The 13,962-nt window shown below is 45.3% G+C and overlaps 1 protein-coding gene across 2 annotated transcripts in view; it reads left to right on the top strand.

Annotated features, from left to right (window-relative positions):
* Nucleotides 1-13,962, top strand: part of Rab7a (RAB7A, member RAS oncogene family) — a 42,835-nt gene that overhangs the window by 5,479 nt on the left and 23,394 nt on the right. The window contains exon 2 of one of the 2 annotated variants that reach the window (XM_042670332.1): nt 4,284-4,351. The exons of the other annotated variant lie outside the window; for it this stretch is intronic. The gene's annotated coding sequence lies outside the window, so the exon portion shown is untranslated. The remainder of the gene's footprint in view (nt 1-4,283; nt 4,352-13,962) is intronic. 2 annotated transcript variants of the gene reach the window in all.

Genomic DNA, 13,962 nt, shown 5'->3' with positions numbered 1-13,962 from the left:
CTGGGAATGTGGCTCAGCGGTAGAGTGCTAACCTAGCATGGATGAAGCCCTGAGTTCAATTCCTCAGTACCACACAAATAGAAAAAGCTGAAAGTGGTGCTATGGCTGAAGTGGTAGATTGCTACCCTTGAGCAAAAGAAGCTCTGGAGCCAGGTGCTAGTGGTCAACACCTGTAAAATCCTAGCTATTGATGATCATAGTTCAAATCCATCCCAGACAGGAAAGTCCATGAGACTCTTATCTCCAATTAACTACCAAAAAAACAGAAGTGGCGCTGTGACTCAAGTGGTAGAGTGCTTGCCTTGAGCTGAAGAGCTCAGACACAGTGCCCAGGCCCAGGACTGGAAGGAAAAAAAGGTCTCCCAGACTTTCTGCCTGGGCTGGCTTTGAACCATGATCCTTAGATCTCAGCCTCCTGAGTAGTTAGGATCATAGGTGAGTCACCAGCACCCAGCCAAAGGAACTTTTAATCTTTAAAACCACAGCATAAGCTTAATGAAAAATACTACCTTTTATATATAAATGTAGTATTTTGATATTCTACCAGCATCGTGGACTTACCTGAAATAGCTCTGGGTTCCCTGAGCCAGACCCTGGTAAAGAGCCTGTGCCATTCAGTTGATGGTGGTAGTTTGTTTGCTTGTTTTTAAATATGTGTGTTTTGCTGGGCATTTATTTGTGATTCACTATCCAGAAATCAAAGTATAAACTGGTTATTTTCTTCTTTTGAATGTATACTTTGATTCTTTTTTTGGGGGGGGGGTCTGGTTGTGGGGCCTGAACTCTGGGCCTGGGCGCTGTCCCTCAGCTCTTCAGCTCAAGGCTAGCGCTCTACCACTGAGCCACCTTCCCAGCCACACATACTTTGATTCTTTAGTGAATCACCTTATCCTGGGTGTGAGCATTGAACTGGAAGGACAGATCTTCTTGGATCCTTGCTACATTTTCATACACCATCAGTGATGGGGAGCTAGGGATGTTGGTACTAGCACTGAGCATGCAGCAAGTACTAACATTTACCAATGTTAGTGTTAATAGCCGAACCTTAAGGGTCTCTCTCCAGAAAAAGGTTAATTTGTCATAGGGACTGTAAGAATCCATCCTGGCTATCCCACGGGGGCCATGCAGAGGCAGACACGCACAGGAGAAAGGTTAGTATAAGGGTTATCAGAGGGCCGTATCTCTCCCGGAGAGGGAGCATTATAGCATCTGCTCCTGTCCAGGTGGTTGCTCTGGCTAGTGGTGAGGTAGGTGCGGAGTGAGGTGTGCAGAGAGTGGGAGTGGCCAGGTATCCTGGTGGGAACTTGAGGGCTGGGAGGAGCTGCCCCCGAAGGATCTTGGGAGTGGCTGAGGACCTGCTGTGGGGAAAATGTATGTCAGCCCTGGCAGTGAATAAAGTGTTGCCCATATTTAAAAGTAATGTGTTATCTATATTTTAGTAAAGATGCAGCCATTCAGAAAATGCACAGATAGGTGAATAACTTGGGAAATTTTCATAAACTCAGAAGTTCTCTTGTATCTCCTCCTTGCCATTATCATTGTCTTCTGGGTAATCAGTGTGCTATTTACTTATTTTTTATTTTCTTTTTATTGTATTTATTTTGGTTGGTTGTGGAGCTTGAACTCAAGGCCTGGGTGCTGTCCTTGAGCTCTTTTGCTCAAGACTAGCTTCTATCTGAGTCACAGCTCCACTTCGGGTTTTTGAGTGGTTAAGAGTCTCGGGCTGGGAAGGTGGCTCAGTGGTAGAGTATTTGATGAGGCCCTGGGTTTGATTCCTCAGCACCACATAAGCAGAAAAAAGCTGTAAGTGGAGCTATGGCTCAAGTGGTAGAGCGCTAGCCTTGAGTAGAAAAGCTCTGGGACAGCTCCCAGAGTTCAGCCACCACAACCAATAACAACAACAACAAAAAGAGTTTCACCTGGGCTTTTCTGCCCTGGTTGGCTTGGAACCATGATCCTCAGATCTCAGCCTCCTGAGTAGCTAGGATTATAGGCATGAGCTGTAATCCAGCCCAGTGAGCTAACTTTTAACACTGCCTAATTTTGTTGAACTTGGGTGAAGGGAATCATATGCTGTGTATCCTTTTGTCTCTGGTATGGAGGGGGGGAGGGAGGGAGGGAGGGAGGTTTTGCCCTAGGGATTGAATTCTGTGTCCGGGCTCTGTCCCTGAGCTTTTTTGCGCAAAACTAGTGCTCTACCACTTGCCCAGCTCTACTTCCTGCCTTTGGCGGTTAATTGGAGATAAGAATCTGACAGACTTTTCTGCTTATGCTGGCTTTGAACTACAGAGTAGCTGGGATTATAGTATGAACCACTGGTGCCTGGCTTCGTACTTCTGAAGGAGCGTGACAATATGTAATAAAGCTGTCTTGGCAAAAAGAGAAAGAACTAGTGGAGGCTTTTGTGCTATAGTTGATTGTTCTAGCCAGGACATGACATATCACTACTACAGACAGCTCACTGGCCAGAGTGAGTCACACCACGCAAGGTGTCCTGAGGTGTGATCCTATCAGTGGGCCCAGAGCTGAAATACTGAAGCACAATAGTGTCAGATATGGCCAGGAGTATGCTGGAGTATGGAATGATTATTGAAGGAAGGTCCTCTTTGGACTTTTTTTTTTTTTTTGGCTGATCCAAGGGCTTGAACTCAGGGTCTGGGCCCTGAACTTCTTTTGCTCATGGCTAGTGCTCTACCACTTGAGCCACACCACCACTTATGGCTTGTGTCTGTCTCTGTTTAGTTACTTATTTATTTGTAGTTTAGTGGAGATAGGAGTCTCCTGCACTGTCCAGGCTGGCTTCAAACTGGGATCCTCAGATCTGAGCTTCTCTGAGTAACTAGGATTATAGGTGAGCCACCAGCACCCAGCTTCTCTTTCTTTTGTCCAGGACTCAAACTCAGTATCTGATGCTTTTGTTTTTGAGACAAGGTCTTTCTGTATTAGCCTAGGCTGGCCTTGAAATACTATAATTCTGACTCAACCTCTGTGTTCGAACTATAGGCATGTGCCATTGTGTCTGCTCAAGAGCTTAGTCTTAAGATATCATGTATATTGTCATCTTTATTTTCTCTCTTTCTCTCTCTACCTACCTACCTACCTACCATTTTGCAGGTCTTGTGCAGAGAGTAGCTGTTCTTTTTGTGTGAGTGTGTGAGGGGGTGTTCTGGGGCTAGAATTCTGGGCGTGGCCCCTGTCCCTCAACTCTGCATCTCAAGGATGGAGCTCTACCACTTGAGCCACAGTGCCACTTCCGGTTTTCTAGTGGTTTATTGGAGATAATAGTCTCACGGACTTTCCTGCCCGGGCTGGCTTTGAACTGTGATCCTTAGATCTCAGCCTCCTGAGTAGCTAGGATGACAGGTGTGAGCCACCGGCACCTGGCAAGTAGCAGTTCTTAATCTGAGGAATTCCTGGATTTGCTGGAGCAGCAGTACTTACCTTTAATTCTGTGTCCATACTGCTTTAAGTAATAGATTGAAAAAAAGACCTTAGAGCTGGGTGTTGGTGGCTCACGCCTATAATCCTAGCTACTCAGGAGACAGATCTGAGGATCACGGTTCAAAGCCAGCCCGGGCAGGAAAGTCCCTGCCCGTGAGACTCTTATTTCCAATAAACCACTAGAAAACCAGAAGTGGCGCTGTGGCTCAAGGAAGTAGCACTGTGGCTCAAGCAGTTAGAGCGCTAGCCTTGAGCTGAAGAGCAGAGGGATAGTGCCCAAGCCCAGAGTTCAAGCCCCACAACCGACCAAAAAAAATTTTTTTTTTTTAACGAAAAAAAGACCTTAGAAAGCAAATGCTGGACTTTAAATTATGTTCATAAAGTGTCTAACCAGTTCATGTTCTGTGTTCTCTGCTTTTTCTTGCTGTATTATAACATACAGTCACTTCATCTGTAATCTAAATGGATTCTTTCCAGTTAACTGTTGTCTAATTTGAACATGTTAGGTGTTTTTATCATTCCTGGTAGAAGATTCCTAATAGTGGATTCCACATGGATTTGTATACATATATTAAAATATTTTCTGCTTTATTATTAATTTTGACACATAAAGTAGGGATAAATTTTCATACATAGAGTAGACTTTGGGGCTAGTTTTTATTTTCAGGGCTTTTGAATTGGAGAAAGCTTCTAGGTAGGAAGAGTACATTGTGTCAGCTCAGTCCTTCTGTCCTCGGGCTGGTTTTTGAAAGGTTACAAAGAGGTACTAATCATTTCTGCAAGATGTTGTGTAAAATCCCATCTCCAGCTCCTCCTGCCCGGTGACTGTCTCTGGCTTGCAGTTCTAGGAGCCTGTGAGGTCAGCTGAGCCTGCAGAACACCCAGCTTGTCGCCCAGTTTCTGACGAGAGGTGAGTCCAGTACTACTTGAGAGGGAAGCGCGTGGTTATGCCATTGCTAGCTCTGCCGGCACACCTCCCTCAGGTGGAGTGTGCACCTGTTCAAACACTGCTTGTCAGAAACTGAGGAGTGAGTTGGTTCTTTGCTTCCCACCTCCCCAAGCTCTACTCCTGTGGATACTGGAGGAGAAAAGGTGAAGTCATAGCTCAGTGGGTGGTAGAGGGCTTGTCTAGCATGCATGAAGCCCTGGGTTTGATTCCTCAGTACCTCATACACAGAAAAAGTCGGAAATGGCTCTGTGGCTCAAGTGGTAGAGTGCTAGCCTTGAACAAAAGAAGATCAGGGACAGTGCCCAGGCCCTGAGTTCAAGCCCCTGGACTGGGCAAAAAAAAAAAAAAAGCCGGGCGCTGGTGGCTCATGCCTGTAATCCTAGCTACTCAGGAGGCTGAGATCTGAGGATCGCGGTTCAAAGCCAGCCCGGGCAGGAGAGACCGTGAGACTCCTATCTCCAATAAACCACCAGAAAACCGGAAGTGGCGCTGTAGCTCAAGTGGTAGAGTGCTAGCCTTGAGCTGAAGAGCTGAGGGACAGCGCCCAGGCCCAGAGTTCAAGCCCCATGACCGACAAAAAAAAAAAAAAATGGTGAAGTCACCATGCAGGCTTCCTGGGACCGTGCTATGTGAGCGCTGTGCTAGGGAGAGGCCCAGAGACTCTGCCCTTGGGGAGGCCTTCTGACTGGCTGGGTGACACAGGAAGAGCCATCTACAAAAGAGAGTGAGAATGTGTCAGTCGTGATGGGTAGTAGACTTGAAGACAGTGTGTTTGCTGTTATTATTGCTTGTAGCATGTTTTGTGATGTTAGGATTAAGCCTAGGACCTTAGACTTGTTAGGCCAGCATTCTACCACTAAACTACATCTCTAGACTTATGTGTGTCAATGAATACAAAATGGTATATTGAATCAGGTGCTGGTGATTAACGTCTGTAATCCCAGCTACTCAGGAGGCTGAGATCTGAGGATTGTGGTGCAAAGCCAGCCTGGGCAGGAAAGTCTCTGAGACTGAGCATCCTTCCTTCCTTCCTTTCGTTGGTCCTGGGGCTTAAACTCTGGGCCTGGGTGCTGTCTCTCAGCTCTTCAGCTCAAGGCTAATGCTCTACTATTTGAGCCACAGCACCACTTCCGGTTTTCTGGTGGTTTTTTGGAGATAAGAGTCTCACAGACTTTTCCTGCCCGGGTTGGCTTTGAACTGTGATCCTCAGATCTCAGTCTCCTGAGTAGCTAGGATTGCAGGTGTGAGCCGCCTGGCTGTGAGACTCTTAATCTCCAATTAACCACTGAAAAACTGGAAGTAGAGCTGTGGCCCAAAGTGGTAGGGTACCAGCTTTGAGCAAAAAAGTTCAGGGACAGGACCCAAGCCTACGACTGACCCCCCCCAAAAAAAAATTTTTTTTTTTTGATAGAACAAGAAATTTTGCAAAGAAGTCTTTGTACCATCTCTGTTTATACCTACAAAAAGACAATTCTTGAGGGCTGATCAAAAATATTCTATAGGATACTTAATACAAGTGGGAATATGCCTTATTTTGTATTAAAAACATACATCCGTAAACATTTATATGCATACACAGAATGTTTGCTGATAAGGTGAGTTGGTTTCATCTAAATAGTTATTTTGGATTGGGGTTGGACAGAGATCCCCCTCTCGATGTGGATTTTGTTGATCTGCAGGCACCTCCAGGAAAGGGGAGAAAGTTGGGTCTGTAACCTTGCAGATAGGTCCAACAGAACTTGGAAGCTGGGAGCTAGGTAAGCAGTCATGTGATGGTGGTAGGCCATGAAAATAAGGAATTGGTAAAACCTGAGTGCAGTAAAAGAGCATGGTTTACATTTTTACTCAGATGATTCTAAGTAGGGTGTGTGATTTTCAGGTGTGCTAGTATTTAATAGGAATCCAGCTAAGAACTACGATGTGGCTAAAAGTAAATGGTTTGTGGTACTCCATATTGGTCATGTTTCTTTTTTTGTTGGTCATGGGGCTTGAACTCTGGGCCTGGGTGCTGTCCCCGAACTCTTCAGCTCTGCCACTTGAGCCACAGCGCCACTTCTGGTTTTCTGGTGGTTTATTTATTTATTTTTTGGGGGGGGGTTCCCGTCATGGGGCCTGAACTCTGGGCCTGGGCGCTGTCCCTCAGCTCTTCAGCTCAAGGCTAGCGCTCTACCACTTGAGTCACCACTTCCAGCTTTTTTCTTTTTTGCTTAGGTGGTGCTGAGGAATCGAACCCAGGGCCTCAGGCATGCAAGGCAAGCACTCTACCACTGAGCCACCTTCCCAGCCCCTTCTGGTGGTTTATTGAAGATAAGAATCTCACGGACTTTACTGCTCGGGGCTGGCTTTGAACGCTGATCCTCGATCTCAGCCTTTTTTTTTTTTTTTTTGTCAGTCATGGGGCTTGAACTCTGGGCCTGGGCGCTGTCCTTCAGCTCAAGGCAAGCTCTCTACCTTTTGAGCCACAGCACCACTTCTGGTTTTCTAGAGGTTTATTGGAGATAAGAGTCTCACCGACTTTCCTTGCCCAGGCTGGCTTTGAACTGCGATCCTCATATCTCAGCCTCTCCTGAGTAGCTAGGATGACAGGCATGAGCCATTGGCGCCTGGCTTTAATAAGTTTTTTATTGTGAAAATATTGTACAGAGGGGTTACAATCACATGAGCAAGGTGACAGATCTCAGCCTTCTGAGTAGCTGGGGGTTACAGACAGGTGTGAGCCACCAGCGCCTGGCCCCCAAAAACCTTTTAAACCTTTTTTAGTGCTGGGAATGTGGCTTAGTGGTAGAGTGCTTACATGAAGCCCTGGGTTCAATTCCTTTGTACCATGTAAACAGAAAACGCTGAAGTAGAGCATGGCTCAAGTGTTACAGAGTGCTAGCTTTGAGTAAAAGTATCTCAGGGACAGTGCCCAGGCTCTAAGTTTAAGTTTCAGGACTGGAAAAAAAATAAAAATAAAGAGCTTTTTTAGAGAAGATCTAAGTTGACTTCTGTAGAGCATTCTTTGTATCCTCCATTAAATATACTTTCAGAGGATGCTTCTGTTAAAGCAAAAGAAGCTAAATAGTTCACCAGAATACTAGAAGTTTTCAGGTGTGCTGATCACAGAGTTACAGCAAGTTTGTACTCCCCGCAAGCTTGAGACTCCAGGCCCTGTTTCTAGAAGAAAGCCAGGTGTGGTGATTCATGTCAGTACCCAGGAGGTTGAGAAGCAGGATTGAGGTCCCACACCTGAACCTCAGTTGATGCTGAACTCCATACAGTGAGGTGCCAACTAACAGTGTTTTCTTCATGATAGTAATCCCCTGAGGTTACAGATTGTCTTGTGATCTTGGGGCCATCTAGGCCGTGTAAGCATCCCTGATGATGTTTTCACAAGGATGAAACTACCAGATGATGCATTTCTCAAAACTCAATCTTGTCATTAAGCAATATGAACACAATCTGTTGGTTGGCACCTGTGTTTGTGTCCTCTACTCACAAATGTGATCTTTCTCCATTGTGCCTGAGCATTGATCTTGCATGTACTTTGGCTGAAACTTGAAGTTAGTGTGTGATGGGAAGTAGCATGAAATTTTTTCCTTCACAATTTCATAAACCTTTTTTTTTTTTTGGTCTGTCATGGGCCCTGAACTGTGGTCCTGGGCACTGTCTTTGCTCTTTTTGCTCAAGGCTGGTATTGTACCCCCTGTAGCCACAGCATCACTTCAGTTTTCTGGAGGTTAGTTGGAGATGAGAGTCTCACAGGCTTTTCTGCCTGGCTGACTTTGAACCGTGATCCTCAGATCTCAGCCTCCTGAGTAACTAGGATTACAGGCATGAGCCACTGGTGTCCAGCTGCAGCCTCTTTGAGTAGGTAGAATTACAGGCTTGAGCCACCAGCACCCAGCTCTTCCCTCTCTCTTTTTTTTTTTTTTTTTGGTCAGTCCTGGGACTTGAACTCTGGGCCTGGGTTGCTGTCCCTCAGCTCTTCAGCTCAAGGCAAGCGCTCTACCACATGAGCCAGAGCACCACTTCCAGTTTTCTGGTGGTTTATTGGAGAGAAGAGTTTCACAGTCTTTCTTGCCTTCTTTTTATGGACAAGGTTTTACTGTGTAGCCCAGTCAGGCTTTGAACTTAATTTTCTCCTCAGCTGTCCAAGTACTGAGATTACAAGATGTACCACCATACCTGGCTCTACTTAGGTACGTTTGAGTTTACTGTCTCTTTAAGAAGACCGATCCAGTAGCAACAAATACTGCAGGTTGAAATGAGGAAAGACAGGAGCACAGTCGGGAGCCTTGTGCTACGCCTAGAGTAATGCTAAAGGCAATGAGGAAGGCCAGTAAAGCCCAGTAACTGAACCTGCAGAATTTACTAATGATTGATAGGAAAGAAAAGAGAAAATTGAAGTTGTGTAGGTTTAACCTATAGGATGCTGAAGCCACAGAGAATTGCTTTGAAAAGGAACTAGTATTGGCAAGGGTAAGTAACAGCTGTCTTGTATCCCTTTTGTGGTAAAGTAGCTTTTGAAATATAGAAGCAAAGTGTTGGGAAACTTTGGATACTTTGTTTCTTAGCACTTCCTCCTCAGCCTGAAAATGTTGGCTTCTGCTTCAGCCTTAGAGCACCCTACCTGAAATTTAGGTTTTCTTGTCTATCCATGTATGATCACTTGTTTTTTGTTTTTTTTGATCATGGGTCTTGAACTCTGGGCCTGGGCGCTGCCCCTCTGCTCTTTAGCTCAAGGCCAGCACTCTACCACCTGAGCCACAGCGCCACTTCCGGCTTTTTTTTTCTGCTTATGTGGTGCTGAGGAATCAAACCCAGGGCCTCATACATTCAAGGCAAGAGCTCTACCACTGAGCCATCCAGCCCTAAGAGAGTTGGGTTTTTTTTTTGTTTTTGTTTTTTGGTTGGTCATGGGGCTTGAAGTCTGGGCCTGGGCGCTGTCCCTCAGCTCTTCAGCTCAAGGCAAGTACTCTACCACTAGATCCACAGCGCCACTTCCAGTTTTCTAGTGGTTTATTGGAGATAAGAGTCTCATGGACTTTCCTACCCAGAGTTGGCTTTGAACCTTGATCCTTAGATCTCAGCCTCCTGAGTAGCTAGAATGACAGGCGTGAGCCACCAACGCCTGCCAAGAGAGTTGTTTTTTTTTTTAAGAAAATCTTTTTTTGATTTCAAGCATCTATAAGGAGAAATGTTTTGTTTAAACAACAACAAAAAACAAATGGTTCCTGTAATTTAAGGTTCAAAGATTTATTATTGCTCAGATGTACTGGCAAAATGATCCTTTTTTGGGGGGGGGGGGGGTCCAGTCGTGGGGCCTGAACTCTGGGCCTGGGCGCTGTCCCTCAGCTCTTCAGCTCAAGGCTAGCGCTCTACCACTTGAGCCACAGCACCACTTCTGGCTTTTTTCCTTTTTCTTTTGTGGTGCTGAGGAATCGAACCCAGGGCCTCAGGCATGCAAGGCAAGCGCTCTACCACTGAGCCACCTTCCCAGCCCCCAAAATGATCCTTTTAATCAGCTAACCAACCCCTTGATTGTTAAAGCCTCTGTTGAACAAAAGGATATGGCAGTGAAAGGTAGTCCTGTTTTTGCCTTTCCAGAGCTTCATGAAAATCACCAGCCTCTAGATTGAGTGTTATGAAATATGGGACTAGTGGGTCTTGTAGTTTCTGCTCTAATCATTTGCTTAGAAGACCTACCTCTTGCCGGGCGCTGGTAGCTCATGCCTGTAATCCTAGCTACTCAGGAGGCTGAGATCTGAGGATCTCGGTTCAAAGCCAGCCCGGGCAGGAGAGACCGTGAGACTCCTATCTCCAATAAACCACCAGAAAACCGGAAGTGGCGCTGTAGCTCAAGTGGTAGAGCGCTCGCCTTGAGCTGAAGAGCTGAGGGACAGCGCCCAGGCCCAGAGTTCAAGCCCCACGACCGACCAAAAAAAAAAAAAAAGAAGACCTACCTCTAGGCAGGAGTTTAGTATAAAGAAAGCCTCTTTGTCAGGTGCCACTGGCTCACACTTGTAATCCTAGCTACTCAGGAGGCTGAGATCTGAGGATCAAGGTTCAAAACCATCCCTGACAGATAAGTCCATGAGACTTTTATCTTCAGTTAATTACAGAACAAGCCAAAAGTGGAGCTGTAGCTAAGTGGTAGAACACTACTAGCCTTGAGCAAAAGAAGCTCTCAGACAGTTCCCAAGCCCTGAGTTCAGGCTCCATTATCAATACACAAAAAAGAAAAAAGCTTCTTTTTGGAAAGCTTTTTCTGAGCCTACCTAGATTAATCACTTCTGGCTCTTTATTTTGTGTTTAAAGATTTTGTTGTTCTTTTAATTACAGTTGCTAATTACTTTAAAAGTTCAACTATGGCAACTGATGCATACTTTGTTTTTTTTGCTTTTGTTTTGGTTGGTGGAGAGGCTTGAACTGGAGGCCTGGGCAGTATCCCTTAGTTCTTTTTGCTCAAGGCTTGTGCTCTACAACCTTAAACCATAGCTCCACAGCTCCACTTCTAGTTTTCTGGTGGTTAATTGGAGAAAAGAGTCTCACAGATTTTTTTTCTTTTCTTTACTTTTTTTTTTCTTTTTGCCAGTCCTGAGGCTTGAACTCAGGGCCAGGGCACTGTCTCTGAACTACTTTTGCTGAAGGCTAGCATTCTGCCACTTAAGCTACAGCACCACTTCTGGCTTTTTTTGTTTATGTGGTGCTGAGGTCTTCATGCATACTAGATAAGCACTCTCCCACTAAGCCACCTTCCCAGCCTCATGGACTTTCTTGCCTGGGTTGGTTTTGCCTCCTAAGTAGCTAGAATTACAGGTGTGAGCCATCAGCATCTGGCTCTGATACATGCTTTCAAAAGTCAAGGTCCTTTATAGTTCCCACATCTCACTCTTTGAATGAAATCTAATATTGCATAAACATCATTACCTCCCTGTGTGCTTAGGCAATGAGCAAGTACACGTGTGTGTGCCAGTATTGGGGTGGGAACTCAGAGTATTGTGCTCTTAATCCACTCGCAGCTAGCTGGTGCTCTTCTCTTTTTTGGCCATTCCTTAGGCTTGAAGTCAGGGCCTGGACACTGTCCCTGCTTTTCTTTTGCTCTACCACTTGAACCACAGCTCCTCGTCTGGCCTTTTCTGTTTCTGTGGTGCTGAGGAATCAAACCAGGGCTTCATGCATGCTAGGCAAACACTCTACCACTGAGCCACATTCCCAGCCCCTGGTGCTCTAACTCTTAAGCCGTATCTCTATTTACAGCTGTCTTCCCTTCCCTCTTCCCCCACTTTTTCTTTCTCTCCTTCCCCCCTCCCCCCCTTGCCTATTTACCTTTTCCTCTTTCTCCCTTTCTTCTTTCCTTTTTGTGTTGGTACTGGGGCTTGTGAACTCAGAGCCTGGTACTGTCTCTTAGCTCTTTTGCCCAAGGCTGATGCTGTACCACTTGAGTCATAGCTCTGGTTTCAGATTTTTGGTTAGTTAAATTGGAGAAAGAATCTCACAGACTTTCCTGCTTGGGATGGTTTTGAGCTGCGATCTTCAGGTCTCAGTCTCCTGAGATTATGGACATAAGCCACTGGCACCTGGCAACTTCCAGCTTTCTGCTAGTTAAATGGATATAAGAATTTCTTAGATTTGTCTGTCTGAGGCTGGCTTCAAGCCTCAGTCCTCAGATCCCAGCCTCCTGAGAAGCCAGGATTACAGGTGTGAGCCACAGGCACCTGGCAGCAGTGACTCTAATTTTAAGCCAACCTCAGAGCAGGGAGAATCTCTTAGTAATCTTTGCAAGTTTAGCAGTTGGCCTTGTACAAGTGCTTGGAAAATGAATCTTTGTTGATTCTCAGGTCAGCTTCTGAATAGACCTATGTGTTGGGACCTGTCCCCCAAATTAGCATGTCCTCCGAGCTAGTTGTCCAGATCTTCAGGACTTAGTTCTACACAGCAAATACTTCTGTAAAAGGAAGCACGTCTATTGTAGAGCAGTAGCTGCCAGGCTATATGGCTTAAAAATAATTGGAATTTTAGAGTAATTATAGGAGCAAGTTCTGACTGTACTTAACTCAGTGTGAACTGAGTAAGATGATTTTAAGCACTGCTGCAATGCAATTAGCATTTAATATTCTCTTCATATAAGCCTGCTGACTGATGGCGCCATTCCTGATAAGCATTTATGTTGGGCTTACTGGAAGTGCCGCTGTGGCTCAAGTGGTAGAGTGCTTGCCTTGAGCTGAAGAGCTGAGGGACAGTGCCCAGGCCCAGAGTTCAAACCCCATGACAGACAGAAAAATTAAAAAAAAACATGAAAAAAAAATGTTAGGCTTCCCATGTAGAGAGCTCTGAGCCCAGTCTTCACATTGTCCTTCCTTATACTAGGCACCAAATTTAATCCCCTATTTTGATACTTTAAAGTCTGTTGTAATGATTTTTTTTTGGGGGGGCGGGTTCAGTCGTGGGCCTGAACTCTGGGCCTGGGCGCTCTCCCTCAGCTTTTCAGCTCAAGGCTAGCGCTCTACCACTTGAGCCACAGCACCACTTCCGGCTTTTTTCTTTTTGCTTATGTGGTGCTGAGGAATCGAACCCAAGGCCTCAGGCATGCAAGGCAAGCACTCTACCACTGAGCCACCTTCCCAGCCCCTGTTGTAATGATTTTTTTAAAAATGGTGTCTTATTCCACAGAATTGTACCCCTATTGTAAATGGTTAAAATGCTAAATCTTAGCTATATTTTTCTACAGTAACGTATGAACTGTGATAAAGGAGTATTTGCTGTAACTTTACGCTAATGAATTTAAAATCCAAGATGGGAAATTCTGGTGGGTTTTGAAGTAAAAATGATGGGTGAGTTTTGGTTTTCCTAGGCTTCGGGTAGACTTTGTAAAGATTAAAAGGGCTGGGCGATGGAAAATGGAAACCACGTTTCTGCCGACTCTTCAGGAACTGGAAAGGATTCTTTTTTTTTTTAATGTTTAATTCTCTTTTAATCTTTCCTCACCAACATACTAAACCAAATCATGTTACTACTACTTTTTTTTGGTCGGTTGTGGGACCTGAATTCGGGCCTGGGCGCTGTCCCTCAGCTCTTCAGCTCAAGGCTAGAGCTCTACCACTTGAGCCACAGCGCCACTTCCGGCTTTTTCTGCTTTTGTGGTGCTGAGGAATTGAACCCAGGGCCTCTTGTATGCAAGACAAGCACTCTACCACTGAGCCACCTTCCCAGCCCACTTGTTCTTTATTATAACCCCAAAACTACAGAGTTAGATAAAGGCATATGCACATTGGTATGGGACTGGGGCTTAAACTCATGCTCTTGGCATTCTAACCCTGCTTTTTTGCTCACAGCTGGCGTTCTCCCACTTGAGCCATACTTTGCAGTGTGGCATTTTGCTGATTCATTGGAAATCGAGCCTCTTGGGTTTCCCTCCCCAGGCTGGCTTTCAGCTGTGATCCTTGAGTTGGTAGGATTACAGGTTGACTGGCAGAACTACTTAAATTTATCTTCTAAAAGTGGGGTGTAGAAGAGTAAGTATGTCATTAAACACTCCTGAGTACTTTGGTATTTTGGTTCAAGAAATTTCTACTTGTTGAAATAACTTA

Source organism: Dipodomys spectabilis, unplaced genomic scaffold (genome assembly GCF_019054845.1).
Source record: "Dipodomys spectabilis isolate Male_0828 unplaced genomic scaffold, ASM1905484v1 ptg000541l, whole genome shotgun sequence".
NCBI lineage: Eukaryota > Metazoa > Chordata > Mammalia > Rodentia > Heteromyidae > Dipodomys > Dipodomys spectabilis.
The sequence above is the reverse complement of the archived record's forward strand: the minus strand, read 5'-3'. Positions and strand labels throughout refer to the sequence as shown.